We start from the raw sequence: 15,528 nt of genomic DNA on the forward strand, positions 1-15,528 counted from the left end.
CCACACCCCTCTCATGTGCTCTCTCTCTCTCATTCTCTCTGTCTCAAATAAATAAATAAAAAATTTTAAAAATAAATAAATAAATAAAATAAAATAAAATGCAAATCCGTTTCCTGGCTTCGGCCCCGGCTCTTTCCCCTATTCTGCGATATATTAGAGGAAATAACACGGGGTTTGCACACCGCCCTTCACTCTGGCCCAGTTCTAAAATCTCTCCTCAGGGAGAAATATTTTTAAATCTTATAAGCAGGAGCTTCGCTGCATCTTAGTGGATCTACACAGGAAAAAGTGAAATCGGCGAATGGGATGGTTATGGATTAGCTGTGGAGGGGCCGCCTTGAAATTCAGACAATGGGCTAGCTGAGTCTCTTCTCCCTTTCCTTGACTGCTGGGATCTTAACCATGCTAGAGTCTAGGTGAAAATCTTATAACCATACATGGAGAAATGGGCTTAGGAGACCACAGTCGGGAGGGAACCTATGAAAATCCAAATTAAAAATTTACATTCCCTGGTGCAGCCACTGTAGAAAACAGTATGAGGGTTCCTCAAAAAATTAAAAATAAAACTACCCTAGGGCCCAGTAATGGCACTACTGGTATTTACCAAAAACTACAAAAACATTAATTCAAAGGGATACATGCACCCCTATGTTTATTGCAGCATTATTTACATTATTTACAATAGCCTAATTATGGAAGCAGCCCAAGTATCATTGATAGATAAATGGCTAAAGAAGATGTGGTGTATATATACAATGGAATACTTTTTAGCCATAAAGAGTGAAATCTTGCCATTTACAACAATATGCTTAGAGCTAAAGAGTATAATGCTAAGCAAAATAAGTCAGAGAAAGACAAATACGAACTGATCTCACTCATATGTGGAAGTTAAAATACAAAATGAATGAGCAAAGGAAAAAAGAGAGAGAGAGACACATACACCAAGACTCTTAACTATAGAAAACAAACTGATGTTTATGGGGGGAGGGGCAGGGGATGGGTATTAAAGAGTACACTCACCATGATTAAAAAAATAAAATTAAAAGAAAAAGTAACACGAAAAAAATTTACAGTCACTAAAATGAAACAATAAAGAAGACACTACTTTAAAGAGCATGTCAATTATATTTTTAATTTCATACCTCTTATTAGTAATAATGGAATGTAATTAAATTCCCTTTCCTATCCCTTTCTCCCTAGAAGCTTTGCAGGATCTCCCTCTTCTGCAATTTCAAGTAGATGAATATAAATTTCTCTTGCTTGGTTGCAGAATCTATACATACTGAGAGACAATTCTGCTTTGTCTGGTATTCCATACAAATGTTCAAATATTTTATTTTTTTTAATCTGATCTTCATTGTTGTTGCCATTATTACATAGCTTTATGTCCCACTTCTGGAGACCCAATAATTTGGATGCTTGCAATGAAATAAGTTTTTGGTAACTAATCTTTATTTTTTATTTTTTAAAGATTTTATTTATTTATTTGACAGAGAAAGAGACAGCAAGAGAGGGAACACAAGCAGGCGGAGTGGGAGAGGGAGAAGCAGGCTTCCCGCCCAGCAGAGAGCCCAATCCCAGGACCCTGTGATCATGACCTGAGCCAAAGGCAGACGCTTAATGACTGAGCCACCCAGGCGCCCCGGTAACTAACCTTTATTTAAACTATCCGGCAAACTGAAATGACTATTATTCAAGTTCCAACCTTCTTCAGACAGTTACATTAAAGTCACACTAGAACTAAAATTCTTGCAGCTTGGGGGAAGGAACATTTTTTCCTCTGTCCTTCTAGGTTCTTTGACTGGTAAGTTGATATCAAACAGAGTAACCGGAGAAAAGCAAATGTAATTACAGATATATGGGAGCCCCACAAGAATATGAGACCCAAGGACAAGTTGGACAATTGAGGCTTATATGCCATCAGGAGTTAAGGAATAAGATGGGGGCCTAGGGCTTTCAAAGGGAAGAAGGATAATTCACAGGACCATAAGAAGAGCAGATGTTTAGCAATTAAATGTTTGCCCTGCCATACTGATGGGTCATTCAGACAAAATTTATCTCTGGTAATAACTCTTATTCTGGGTAAAACCCCCAGTTTAGATTCTTCATGGTAGTTAGGGGAGGGGCAAACCTTTCTCTTGAGCCTGCAGGTCTTAGTTGCCTTCAGCTCAATGTAGTCCACATGCCCAATAGTATATTTTGGGGTCACATATTCTGCTTCTCTTCACATTCTTCCAAAAGGCACACAGAAATTTTTTTTGAGTCATGTTATTAGAATTTTGCATAAAGGAAACTGGAGGTTGGAGAGGAATGTACAATGTACTTTCAAAAAAAAAAAGCCCTTGAGGTCTGGGGGAAAGAGCACAGAATCAAGGAACGGGAGTTCTCAAATTTCATGAGCCTGGTATCAGCACTAAAATGGGATTGGGGCGCCTGGGCGGCTCATTGGTTAAGTGACCAACTCTTGATTTCTGCTGAGGTAGTGATCTCAGAGTTGTGGGGTTGAGCCCCATGTCAGACTCCATGATCAGCAGGGAGTCTACTTCTCTCCCTCTCCCTCTGCCCCTCCCCTGCTGTCTCCCTCTCTCTAATAAATAAATAAATCTTTAAAACGGGATTAAAAATACCTGCGTTGCAGAGTTTCTGTGGGTTTAAATGCAGTAAGACAATCGCAAGCTCCTAAAAACACACAGTAAACTGGCACATAGTAGAGACACTGGTCAGCATTGGTTGAGTCCGATGGGTGGGTTGGAGCAGAGTCAGGCAGGAAAGTAACATGGAAGATGTCTGCAGACCAATATAGGATTTTAGGTTAATGAAGAGGAAGAAATAAGGCCTTCACCCTAGGAGAATGGCTTGCCTGAAGACTCCGAAGTGAGCATGAGCCTGTGGCATACCATGGTTTAAAGATCCTACTCTCCAGAAATACCTGACAGTTACTCCCAGGGAATTACTGGTGGAAGAAGGGGTACAGGAGTCAGCAGCTGGAAAATTCTCCCCCTTTCCCTTTTTTCTTCACCTTTTAGATAAAAGCCAAAGTTCTGTTATTTGGTGAAGGAGAAATTGCAGGAAAAAACAAACCAGAAAGCCATCCCAGCCTAGAAGTCAGCAACTGGCCTCGGAGTGGTTACCAGTTGGGATGCAGAGACATGGGCTTAATGGCTCCATGCCTCAGTTTCCCCATTGGCCACATGGAGATAACACCCTTTTATTTCCTTCGCCAGTGAATGAAAAAGTGGAAGAGTTCCTTAAACCACATGGTTATGCAAATACAAGGTGCTGCTAGTTCAGAGCCCAAGCCAAGTGAGTAAATGTGGCCAGAGGGGGAGAAGCCTGGAAATGGTAAAGTTCTAAGTAACTATTGCTTAAGGAAAGGAAAACTGTCTTTAACGGCTTTCAAGGCCCTGATTCCAGAAAAAAAGAAAAAAAAGGGTGCCTGGGTGGCTCAGTTGGTTAAGCGACTGCCTTCGGCTCAGGTCATGATCCTGGAGTCCCGGGATCGAGTCCCGCATCGGGCTTCCTGCTCGGCAGGGAGTCTGCTTCTCCCTCTGACCCTCCCCCCTCTCATGTGCTCTCTCTCATTCTCTCTCTCTCAAATAAATAAATAAAATCTTAAAAAAAAAAATGACTCATTATTGATAATGGCTGAGAAGAAAAGGTAATTAATTGCCATCATTATTAACATTTATTGTAGTAGTGTTTTGTGTTAAGCAAAGGCATGTAGGCAGATACGAAACAAATCTATACCCATGAAAAGACAAAGTAGCTGGGGAAACAGAATTTATACTTAAAGGACAGAGAACAAGGATGCAAATGTTAAATACAAGCAAAAATAAAAGCAATCTGGGTACTGTGACAGCCACATGTCCAGACCTGAAAAGATATATAAAGCTTTGGTGTGTCCACTAGGGCACACCCGTGGTTCTCTAAATCCTGTTCCAAATTATATGCCTATTTAGATTCAAGTTAATTTTTATGCTTAACTGTTTTTTAATAATCTATTTTCAATGTAAAAGTACAATTGCACGTAAACACATTCTCCTCTCTAACTCAGGCGCAAATGCAAGAGGGAGCCTAGGCTGCTTGGCCCAGAAGATTAAAGTCAAAACATAAACCTCTCACCTTAGTTACAGACCAGGATCCTAGAAGGGGAAAAAAAAAAAAAGGTGAGTCGGTGAGGGCGGGGAGGCATTGTAAACCCAAACCTACAAGATGATGCAAATTGGAGGTGGGAGGTTCTTAGTTTTAGTATTTTGTTCCTTCCATTTAAAAACATTGATCTGTTGGGCGCCTGGGTGGCTCAGTTGGTTAAGCGACTGCCTTCGGCTCAGGTCATGATCCTGGAGTCCCGGGATCGAGTCCCGCATCGGGCTCCCTGCTCGGCAGGGAGTCTGCTTCTCCCTCTGACCCTCCCCCCTATTATGTGCTCTCTCTGTCTCATTCTCTCTCTCTCAAATAAATAAATAAAATCTTTAAAAAAAAAAAAAATAAAAATAAAAACATTGATCTGTTTATGTTATGTATATTTTGTCACAATTTTTTTTTTTAAAAACCACTTTAATATGCCAACTCAGTAATAGTAGATCCAAAACCATTTGCTCTTTCTGGGGTCCGATCTATGGTCCAAATGCTAAATGGGTTTATTAGGGTCAAATATTTTTGATATCACTCAATGGTAAATCATCCATTTTACTTCACAACTCAGTATACGTGTGTGTATATGTATGTGTGTGTATTCACATGAAATAAGAGTTTCATGAAATAATATCTTTGCTAGTGTAAAACACTCTGGAATTTTCCATTTAATTTTTAAAATGCTGATTTCAACCCATGGAATTGATTTCTCAATGGGCTGTGACCTGTGTTGGAAAACCAAAGTTGGAGGCCATGTCCTGTCTCAGAGCACAAGTCTTGTTAGTGAACAGGACAAATGACTTGCTCAAAGTTAAATTTCAACTCCCAAGGTTTCTCCCTGTTACTTTGCCCACTGTTTCAACTTTCTACCACTCTACACTTCAGCAAATATTGATTGAAGTTTTATGAGTTGGGAGGCAGAGTTAGAAAACACAGATAACATCTTTTCAAATGCTTTCAAATCTGGCACACAATTTGGTCAATCACTGCAGAACTCTGCCTGTCACATAGTAGGTCCTCACAGCAACCACCCCAGAAGCCACCAGAACCTACATTCGACTCTGACCACAACTCCTATTTGACAAACTGTATCCATTTTCTTTACTTGGGAATCCCTAAGCCTAGGGCGATCACTTTAGGATCAGAATCATAAAATAAAAATGTGGACCTCTGCACAGTGGAACAGGATACATTCCACAGAATGGAGGTGGACTGTCAGCTCACATATTTGAGTTTGGTACTATTTTCCATTTTCCTTTGCATTTCTTTTTTTTTTTTTCTTTAAAAATGTACTTGGGAACCATCAGTTTCCTGTCCTAATACTGCTGACTAAATTATTTTTTTGTTTCCCCTGTACTAAAAGGAAGCTTATGTAGGAGAACATAGAACAAGAGCAATATCCAGGTTAATACAGAAGAGTTTGCCGCTATTTTATAGCAAGTTGGCAAAAGTTACTCAGGGCAAGGAAAGAAGCGTAATTAATTTTTAAATTGATTATAAGGACATTTATGCCAATGAGTACAATGGTCTCAGTTGGAGTTTTGAGCAGGATATGAGGTTCTATTTCGTTTCATCTGGACAAAATAGAACTATGAGTTTGGAAGGAAATTTAACTCTTATACCATCCCTGACCTATAATAGATGTTCAGTAAACTTACATTGAATTCACTGAACAAAATCCCTCTACTTCACCCTACCAAGTGCTTATCTAGCTTCTCTTAGCCTTTCCAATGAGAGCAAATCTATCGCTTCCCAAGGCAGAGAGCTTTGAATAGTTCAGATGGTTAGAAAGCTTTTCCTTGCATTAAACTGAATTCTTTCTCCCTCTACTTTATAAATTTGTTATTGCTTGTGCACTCATGTCCACAGCTGTCTTCTTTTCTTTGACTAAATATGCTAATCCCTTCTAAGGACTACCACAGGACACAATTCCGCATCTCCCCACCCACTGGTCACTTTGGAAGTGTGGTTTGCCCAATCTAGGTGGAACAGGGTTACATTCTTCTGTTCTAGAGGCTACAGCCTTTACAAATGCCATCTGTCTGCCACCCCATTCACTACCCTAACAGTCACTGCATGTTGTCAATTCATGGTGAACTTTCAACAGGGTTCAATGGGAACAGATTGGCCGTTGGAACAGAGAGACCTGAGTTCAAAATCTAGTTTTGCCATGTACTAGCTAATTGTACTAGTAGGCCGTATGTGCCCTCATTTCCATGGATAATGTGATATCCAGATATTGTTGCAGTCTGATACGCTGTGCATAGACTGCCCCAGTTTATCACCAGCCTAGCCAGCTCAAGCCTCACCTACTTGGCAGGGAACACCCTTGCCATTAGCACTAAATGATAACAGAAGGTAACAGCTAAGATTTCCTGAGCATCTACGGATGCTGGGAACAATTCTAATCCTTTTATAGTATTAGTTCATGTGATCCCCACAACAATCCTTAAAAATAAGAATTAATATTATCCCCATTTTCCAGGTGTGAAAAATGGCATTATACAGAAGTTAAAAAATTGTCCCAGGTCATAATGGCTAGTAAGTGGTGATAACCAGAATTCAAACCTAGGCAATCTAGCTTCCGAACCCAGCCCTAAAAAACCCCACTCTACTATCTCTTCACGAATCTAGTCATGGCACAGACTGACTTACACGTAGCACTTCAGACTTGTCCCTAAGGCAGAATCTTTATTAAAAGAGTACGAGGGGCGCCTGGGTGGCTCAGTTGGTTAAGTGTCTGCCTTCAGCTCAGGTCATGATCTGCGGGTCCTGCGATCGAGCCCCACGTTGGGCTCATGGCTCAGCAGGGACCCTGCTTCTCCTCTCCCCCGCTTGTGCTCTCTCTCACTTCTCCCTCTGCCTGGACTCCTCCTGCTTGAGCTCTCTCTCCCTCTCTGTCAAATAAATAATAAAATCTTAAAATAAAATAAAATAAAATAAAATAAAAGAGGTTCAGAGATTGTCCAAGTAGGACAATTTGAGAAGATCCAGTTTGGGGGGATCCATTTATTTTTCATTTCAGCTTTAATTGCATTTCAAAGTTTGGATTCATATTCAGGTTGAGGAAGAAATCTCAGATATTCTAAACACGAGATTTTGTAGTATAACTGATGCTCCAGACAATCAGGTACATGTTTAACAGAATTGCAGTGTGTTCATATTGTCCTTCCAAGATCCTGGTTTGTTTGTTTGTTTGTTTCTCTTTTTTTAAGATTTTATTTATTCATTTGACAGAGAGAGAGCACAAGCACGCAGAGCTGCAGAGGAAGAGGGAGAAGCAGGCTCCCCACGGAGCGGGGCCCGATGCGGGGCTCCATCCCAGCACCCTGGGATCATGACCTGAGCCGAAGGCAGACGCTGAACGACTGAGCCACCCAGGTGCCCCAATCCTGGTTTCTTTAAATTCTCCCAACCTATACTACTTTCTAAAGGAGAGTTACTGAATTAAAAGAATTATATTAACTTTGTTTCCAAAATATCAGTGAGTCAGTTTAGTTTTTCTTATGTTCATCTTCCTCCTTTCAACATCTGTAGTTTGCAATTCTTTCACTTGTGTTTGAGTTTCTCTTCCTCTATGGTGTACATCTGGCATCTTAAACAATAATACTTCCGATAAACTGTATGCCATACGGCCAAACATTGCCTAAATTGAGGGCTTTTTAAAAAAGGCTAAAAAGAGGCCTTTGAAAGAACATCATGACATACTGAGTGGCTGCTGATGTAAACAGGGGAAATGAACATATGTGTAAAGAAAGCACTTGCAATCAGACGATTAAATCTAAATTCCAAGTCAGCAAATCCAGTGTTCAGGAAAAATGTCATATCATCAGAAACTTTTTGGTTTCTTCAGCTTAATAGACATAAGTAGACAAATGTGCCCTCAGTTTGGAAAATGATTCTGCCAAAGTTTTTATTTCTCATACATGGAAATGTGGGCAAGGAGGCAACCTTTTGGTGGTTACAATGAAGGATCGTAGGGAGAAAGGCAGGCAGGGACAAGGGGCCCCCTGTTCGAAGAGGAAACTACCCTTAAAAGGAAAAAGACCCCATCCTGTTATTGTAGGCTTTACTCAGTGCCCCAGCTTTAAGTCTCCCTATTAGGAGGACTTACATACAACTTGAATGTGACAGAAAAGTAGGGAATGGTCTTGGGCGTCCTAACCTAGGCACAGGGGCCAGCTCAACAGCCAGTGGGATATTTAAACAAAGAGCTTGATCCGGTGGCGCTACCCTCTAGATCCCCCGACGAAACACTACCCTGAAAGGAGCCTTCCATCCTTCCCCCGCCTTTCCCCGCCTTTCCCCCCATAGGTAGATGACAAAAACCTGATTGAGTGACAGGCACCGGGAGGGTTAATCAGATTAAAACAGCCCACACAAAGAGCCCATAAAACCCCCTAGATTTAAATACCAAATTGGCAGCCCTCTGGGGTCCCCTCCCTCTTCTCGGGAGCCTTATACTATCCCTCAACAAACTTTGCTTTGTTGCCCACCACTCTTTGTCGGGTCTACCTCTTCATTCTTTGAAGGGGCGTGACCAAGAACCGTGGGCACTAATGGAAAAGAAATCCTGCGACGGTTACATCTGTGAGGGTTGGCCTGGCGTCCCCCAGTTCATCTCACACAGTCTCCTAAATGGCAGGGAAGCTGTGTCCCGGAGCGAGGTTTCCAGAGCTAGAGTTCCCATGTGTCTGGCAGTCTACTAACATTCACTGAGCCCAGACCCTGTCCAGGGGCTGGGCTGGGTGCTTATACTGTGTTACCGTATCTCAGCCTCCCAACGATCCTGTGAAATAGACACCATACCCATTTTGTAGGTGAACAAGTGGAAGTGGGAAAAATACAGAACAATTGGCTTCAAGCACCACATATTTTATTGTTATTATTATTTAAGATTTTTAAGTAACCTCTACGCCCAACGTGGGGCTCCAACTCACCACCCCAAGATCAAGAGTCGCACACTCCATCAACTGAGCCAGTCAGGAGCCCCAAAGTGCCACAATTTTTAAATGGCATAGCCTAGCTTGAAATCTTTGAGGTCTTCTGTCTTAAAACCACCTTTCACTATATCTCAGGTTGGAATTTTGAAATACTGTCCAGCAGGCAGCTGGTTGAAGCTTTGTGTCCCGAGTAGAGTAATTTACTGCCAGGCTCCAGCCTGGACCTTATAACCATACCCATCTTCGGAAAGTTTGAGTCCAGTTTATAACTAAATATGATGTTATTGGCACAAAATAAAAGACCCCAAAATAGAAAAAAAAAATTTTTTTAAGATTTTATTTATTTATTTGAGAGAGAGAGAACGATAGCAAGAGAGAGCACAAACAGGGAGACGGAGAAGCAAGCTCCCTGCTGAGCAGGGAGCTGGACGTGGACGTGGGACTCGATCCCAGGACCCCAGGATCATGAACTGAGCCGAAGGCGGACACTTAACCAACTGAGCCACCCTGGTGCCCCTAAAAGACCCCAAAATATAAAGACAAGCTCACTAGGTGCGGTGTGTCTGGGATAACTCTCTCTCAGAAGGCTTCCTAGAAGTAACCTATGCTAGAGTGAGATTTTGAATTTGCTTAACTAATGATGTGAAGGTCCACAGCCCACAACCAGGTAAGCAAAAAGCAGCCAAGCTAAAATGTAGTCATGAGAAACCACCTCTAAACCTCCTAAGATTACTGCTCCTGAGACGGGATTCAAACAAAGAAGCATTTGAAGGGACCCACAGGCTTGTGTAATAAGGTCCAACCCAGGACTAAAAGGTAAGCAATGGCAGTGGAGAGCTCCAAAGGCAAAGAGAACCCAGGGAACGGGAGGCATTTCTGCTGAGCTCAGGGCCGTCCGCATTTCAGGCGGAGATCCAAGGTCCTGCCCTGACTTTATTAAGGGAAAGGCAGGTTCCCTGCAGGTGCTGAGATAAATCAAACTGCAGTGAATTTTGAGATCCACGCAGAGCCTAGACTCTAGCCTGGGGATTCTTAAACTTCAAAGTGCCTAAGAGTCTCCCGGAGGGTCTTTTAAAATGCAGATTCTGACTCAGAGGTCCCGGGGAATGGGGCGGGGAGGGGCGGGCTGTGACTTGACTGTGTATTTCTAACAAGCTCCCGGGTGACCGCCCAGGCTGCCGGGTTTTAGAGCGTGTCTGAGTAGGTGGTAGAGGAAAGAGAGGTTTTCATTAAGCGTGTCTCCAGCACGCCCCACAGGCCGAGCACGCAGTGTGGCCAGCTGGCTTGGAAGTGGTTTCTGCTTGGTTGCTATTTTTCTGTCACTGTAGTGGCCTATATTTTCCAAAGCTTGTCAGTGGACAAGGGCAATTCCTGGGGCTATCACAGCTTCAGTAAGACAGCCTTGAAGACCACTCAGCTCCTTTGCTGGGACGCCACGATTGCCAAACAACCCATTCATCCTAATTCTTGAGTGGACACTAGGCTCCAGTGCAAAAATTCGACCTTGCCAGCTCTAAGGCCCAGTGAATCGGTGTTTTGTGCCCTTGGATAGCAGATTGCCTCATGACCATGGGTGAACTGAAAAAAAATTGAGTTTCTGAAACTGAAGTAGAGGAATGACCTCTTGTGAACTTCCCTGAGTACTCCAGGGAAGAACAGCTGGCTAGCCAGTCCCCGCAGACTGCCAGGGGAACCTCCCTCTCCTGCAGACCCAGCCGGGGCTGGGGCAAGGGTAGGATTTTTCAAAAATGATCAAACACCACCATGAATCCCCCCCATCCCTTCAAGCAAACAAACAAAAACTCTTACTGAGAAACTAAAGGGAAACAAATACTAAATCACTCCTCCCTGCCCCCCTCCAAGCCATTCACACACTCACAAGAAATGAAACAGCCCACAGAGCGTGCATTTGGAAACCTAATTCTGGAGTCTAGTTAAAGGTTGGCTGGAGCGGGGCGCCAGGCTTGACCTGCTTCCTCTTCTTCTCCTCTCTGAGGAGGAAGAGGGAGGTGGCTTCTGACAAGGACACTCATGCTTGGAACGGCAGGGGGCTGGTCCGGGCACAATGCAGTTGGCGTCGTGGCCCTTGCCTGGGAATGGTCTCTCAAGACTATCCTTTCTGCCCGGGGTCGCCTGGACCTGAGGCGCCCCTGGCCCACCGAGGCCCTCAGAGACTGAGCCTGCAGACACTGTTTCAGCCTGTCTGGATATCTTTGGGCAGTTAGCTCCTGGAAGGCCAGCCCTTGCCCTGACCCGCTGCTCTCTGGCTACGTAGCACAACCACTGGGCTGGGTCATGAGGAGCCCTAAGCCAGCATCCTGCCTGGGTGGCAAGGGGCACTGGCCTGGGCTTGTCTGCCTGGTTTCAGCTCCCTCTGCAAGAGAGACTATATTACTTTGTCCTGTTTCTTTTCTCTTTTTTTGTAATATTATTTATTTATTTGAGAGAGAGAGTGAGCGAGAGAGAGAGACCACAAGTGGGGGCAGCAGCAGAGAGAGAGGGAGAAGCAGACTCCCCGCTGAGCCGGGGGCCCGATGAGGGCTCAATCCCAGGACTCCGGGATCATGACCTGAGGTAGATGCCATGAAGGTAGACGCCTAACCAACTGAGCCACCCAGGCGCTCTCCTCATCCTGTTTCTAATCCTGAGCCTGCTTTGGGCCATCTGTTGAGTCCCTATTCCGTGTCTGAAGGATACTTCTCATTTTCCATGTGTTCACGGAATAGAGAGAACCAGTCTGTCAATGCGTGAGCCTTTATGGGTTCATCTTCTTTATGGCGTATTTAAAGGATGTTTATGGAGGATCTACTGTGCATCAGGCACCGTGCCAAGTGCCAGTGACAAAGAGCTGCCTCAGAGTGCTTCTCTTGAGTTCTATCTGATCACTTATCCATCTTCCGGAAGCCTATTATTCCACTTCTACAGCACCAAAAACCTTTGAAACATTATGAAAAGCATCCTTGTTTCATATTTGGGTACCACTTAAAACAGACAAATGGCTAGTACAGCAGATCTATGGAAGTGCTTCATCATTATCTAAATTCTAAGAAGTTTTGGGCGCCTGGGTGGCTCAGTCATTAAGCGTCTGCCTTCGGCTCAGGTCATGATCCCAGGGTCCTGGGATCGAGTCCCATATCGGGCTCCCTGCTCCGCAGGAAGCTTGCTTCTCCCTCTCCTACTCTCCCTGCTTGTGTTCCTGCTCTCACTATGTCTCTCTCTGTCACATAAATAAATAAAATCTTTAAAAATAAATAAATAAATAAATAAATAAATAAATTCTAAGAAGTTTTATAAAAACGACCTGGGCAACAGATAGCAAATGCCGTGAATTACCTGAGAAAAAGTACGTGATGAGTTGAAGGTCAGGCACCCACGTGCTCCCATCTGGATCTCTACGATGAGATTCTTTCTGCTCACTGTACAAATACCAAATTGTGTCCTCTCTCCCTAAGTGCCAGATCTTTATTCCCAGGGGCCTGTGGACACCTGCGCCTAGATAACCCACTCAGATTCAACTCATCCCAAAGAGAACCTAACATCCTTGTCCCGAAGCTGGTGCCCCTGCCCCCTGTCTTTCCTGCTCAGGGACACTGTGTTTTACAGATGTAGGGGACAGTTCTGATAGTTGTGGGGATTCTCCCCAGAGCCACCTGATGGGTGCTCGATAAATGTTTACTGAATGGAGCTTTGGCATCAGTTTGTTCCTGGGCTCAGACAAAACCAGCTTGTTCATCAGATAACTTCTCCAAACCAGTTGCCCTGAATTAGAGATGATCACAAAAGTGGGCACTGCTGGTGATTCACAGAGAACAGATTCCAGCATCTCCGTCTTTGTTTTTCATCAGAGCTCACTCTTGGGAGAGTTTCAGGTTTCCACAAGAAAGGAAGAAAGATACACATCCTGCTTCGAAACCTCAGCATGTCACCCCAAATCCCTGTTCTGGAAGAAGAGCAAGGATTTCACCTTGGCCAGGCTCCATGATACTTGGCCTGTGTTGTGATGGTTTCTCTCAGCAGAGTACCAGGCTAAGCTGTGAGGAGGAGGCTGAGACACACCAAACATGTTTCTGGAAGTATGTTGATGTGTATGTAAGTGTGTAGAAAATAGTCAAGAGGGAGATGCACCACACTAACAGGTAATAATAGGGGAAACGGAGTGTGGGGACTAGGCAGGAGCTCTGTACTGTCTTTACCATGTTTCTGTGAATCCAAAACTGTTCTAAAAAATAAAGTCTAGGGGCACCTGGATGGCTCAGTTGGTGAAGCGTCTGACTCGTGGTCTCAGCTTAGGTCTTTTTTTTTTTTAAGCTTTAATTTATTTATCAGAGAGAGAGAGAGAAAGAATGAGGGGGTGGGGAAGGGCAGAGGGAGAAGCCGACTCCCCACTAAGCAGGGATCCCGATGCGGGGCTCAATCCCTGGAACCTGAGATCATGACCCGAGCCCAAGGCAGACGCTTAACCGACTGAGCCACCCAGGCGCCCCAGGATCCCGGCTTGGGTCGTGACTTCAAGCCCCGAGTTGGACTCAATGCTGGACATTGAGCATACTTTAAATAAATAAAGTCTATTTGAAAACAAAAAAGATTAGAGAAAAAAAACAAATGAAAAAGCAGATTGTTAAAAGTTCAGGAGTGCATAATAAATGCAAAAGCTGAAACTCAGCGGAAGATGTGCTTGCCAGGGAGCTCTTAGACAAGGGCTTCTAGGGGTTCAGAGGAGGGGGGACTGGCCAGGGGCATCTAGCAGGGCTCCTGGAAGAAATGAGGCCTGGGGAATCCTGAAGGTTCGATCTGGGCAGGCTGTGAGCATTTTGATACCCCACCGCTGAAGCATAGAAGGTGTTCAAGAGCCCACAGACAAAAAGAAGGTACCTTGGAACCAAACAATCCCAGATTGGAATCTCAACTTAAGCTAAGTGTCTTAAAGATACTTATCTCTAAGTATCTTAAATTCTCTAAACTTCAATCATCTCTTATCTGTAAAATATGAATAATAGTGCTCACCTCACAGGTTTGTTTGTTTATTTATTATTTTTAAAAGATTTTATTTATTCATTTGTCAGAGAGAGATAGTGAGAGAGAGCAGAAGCAGGGGGAGCTGCAGAGAGAGAGGGAGAAGCCGACTCCCCGGCTGAGGAGGGAGCCCGACGTGGGGCTCGATCCCAGGACCCTGAGATCATGACCCGAACCGAAGGCAAAGGCTTAACCAACTGAGCCACCCAGGCACCCCTCACCACACAGGTTTAAATGAGATAATGAAGTAAAGTGTGGGCAGGTGTGGGCAGCTTAGAAGGGCCTTTAGCATGTTAGCTGTTGCTCATGCTGCTGTCAAAACTTACGGTCAGAATCACTCCTAAACTAACTGAAGCCCCGGATTCTTCTCCCCAAGCTTCTCACTTTCAGCTTCCATTCAGGTCAGACCCCAATTTTTTTCGCCTCTCCTGACTTTCTACACTGACTTCCTGCATCTTTCTCCTTTTCTACCCACCCCCATTTCAAGCCAAGGGGGCTCTCCACCACGGGGATCGCCCACGCCTGCCATGGGCTCCTTCCCTGTTCCCCAGGTAAGTTCTTATTCTTTTTGTCTCTCCCCATCACTGATCATCCTGACCCCCTTTTCCCCAAATTTGTCCTAGTACCTGTCAGGTACTCCCGATACCATGTTTATTTGCCCCTGTATCTTAAGATGCATCTCTAGCTGGAATTCAAAGATAATAAGAAAGGGACCATCTTATCCTAAGACATTCAACCCAAATGTATACTTGTCCTATTATAAACAACAAAATCAAAAGGGATAGCTAAAGCATTTTTTTTTTTTTTTTGAGAAATATATTATCTGTAGTCCTCTGTAGCATGGTACCATCAGGATTATCGGGAAGGGGTGCAAAATACACATGGCCTGGGGGAAATCTCACATGAGAGGTTGAGATTATCAGTTTAGTGAGGAAAGAACTTTTCCTCTTCATGACTGTAGCCGTTTTCTGTTAGCAGAATGAGATATCCTTGGACATCTGGTGTTTATAAGGTTAGCCATTGGCCAAGAGATTGATAAAATTAATCAAAGTGTCCATATCTCCCTCCCAGGCACACCCTTACTTTCCTGCAGCTTCCCACGGCTTTCAATCCATCAAAGCGTAAAGAGCAAGATTAACAGAGGGCCATAAATTTGGATTTGAAGTCATTTTAGCTGAAAAGTCCTCTGTCATGGTGTATAACAATTCTCATTCAGTGCTGGCAGGAATGCGAAATGGTAGAACCACTCTGGAAGACAGATTGGCAGTTTCTTATAGAGTTAAATACAGTCTGGGGCGCCCGGGTGGCTCAGTCGGTTAAGCGTCTGCCTTCCGCTCAGGTCATGATCCCAGGGTCCTAGGATCGAGACCAGCACTGGGCTCCCTGCTCAGTGGGGAGTCTGCTTCTCCCTCGCCCTGCTCTTGCGCTCTAGCTCTCT

This window comes from Phoca vitulina, unplaced genomic scaffold (assembly GCF_004348235.1).
Source record: "Phoca vitulina isolate PV1807 unplaced genomic scaffold, GSC_HSeal_1.0 scaffold8, whole genome shotgun sequence".
Lineage (NCBI taxonomy): Eukaryota > Metazoa > Chordata > Mammalia > Carnivora > Phocidae > Phoca > Phoca vitulina.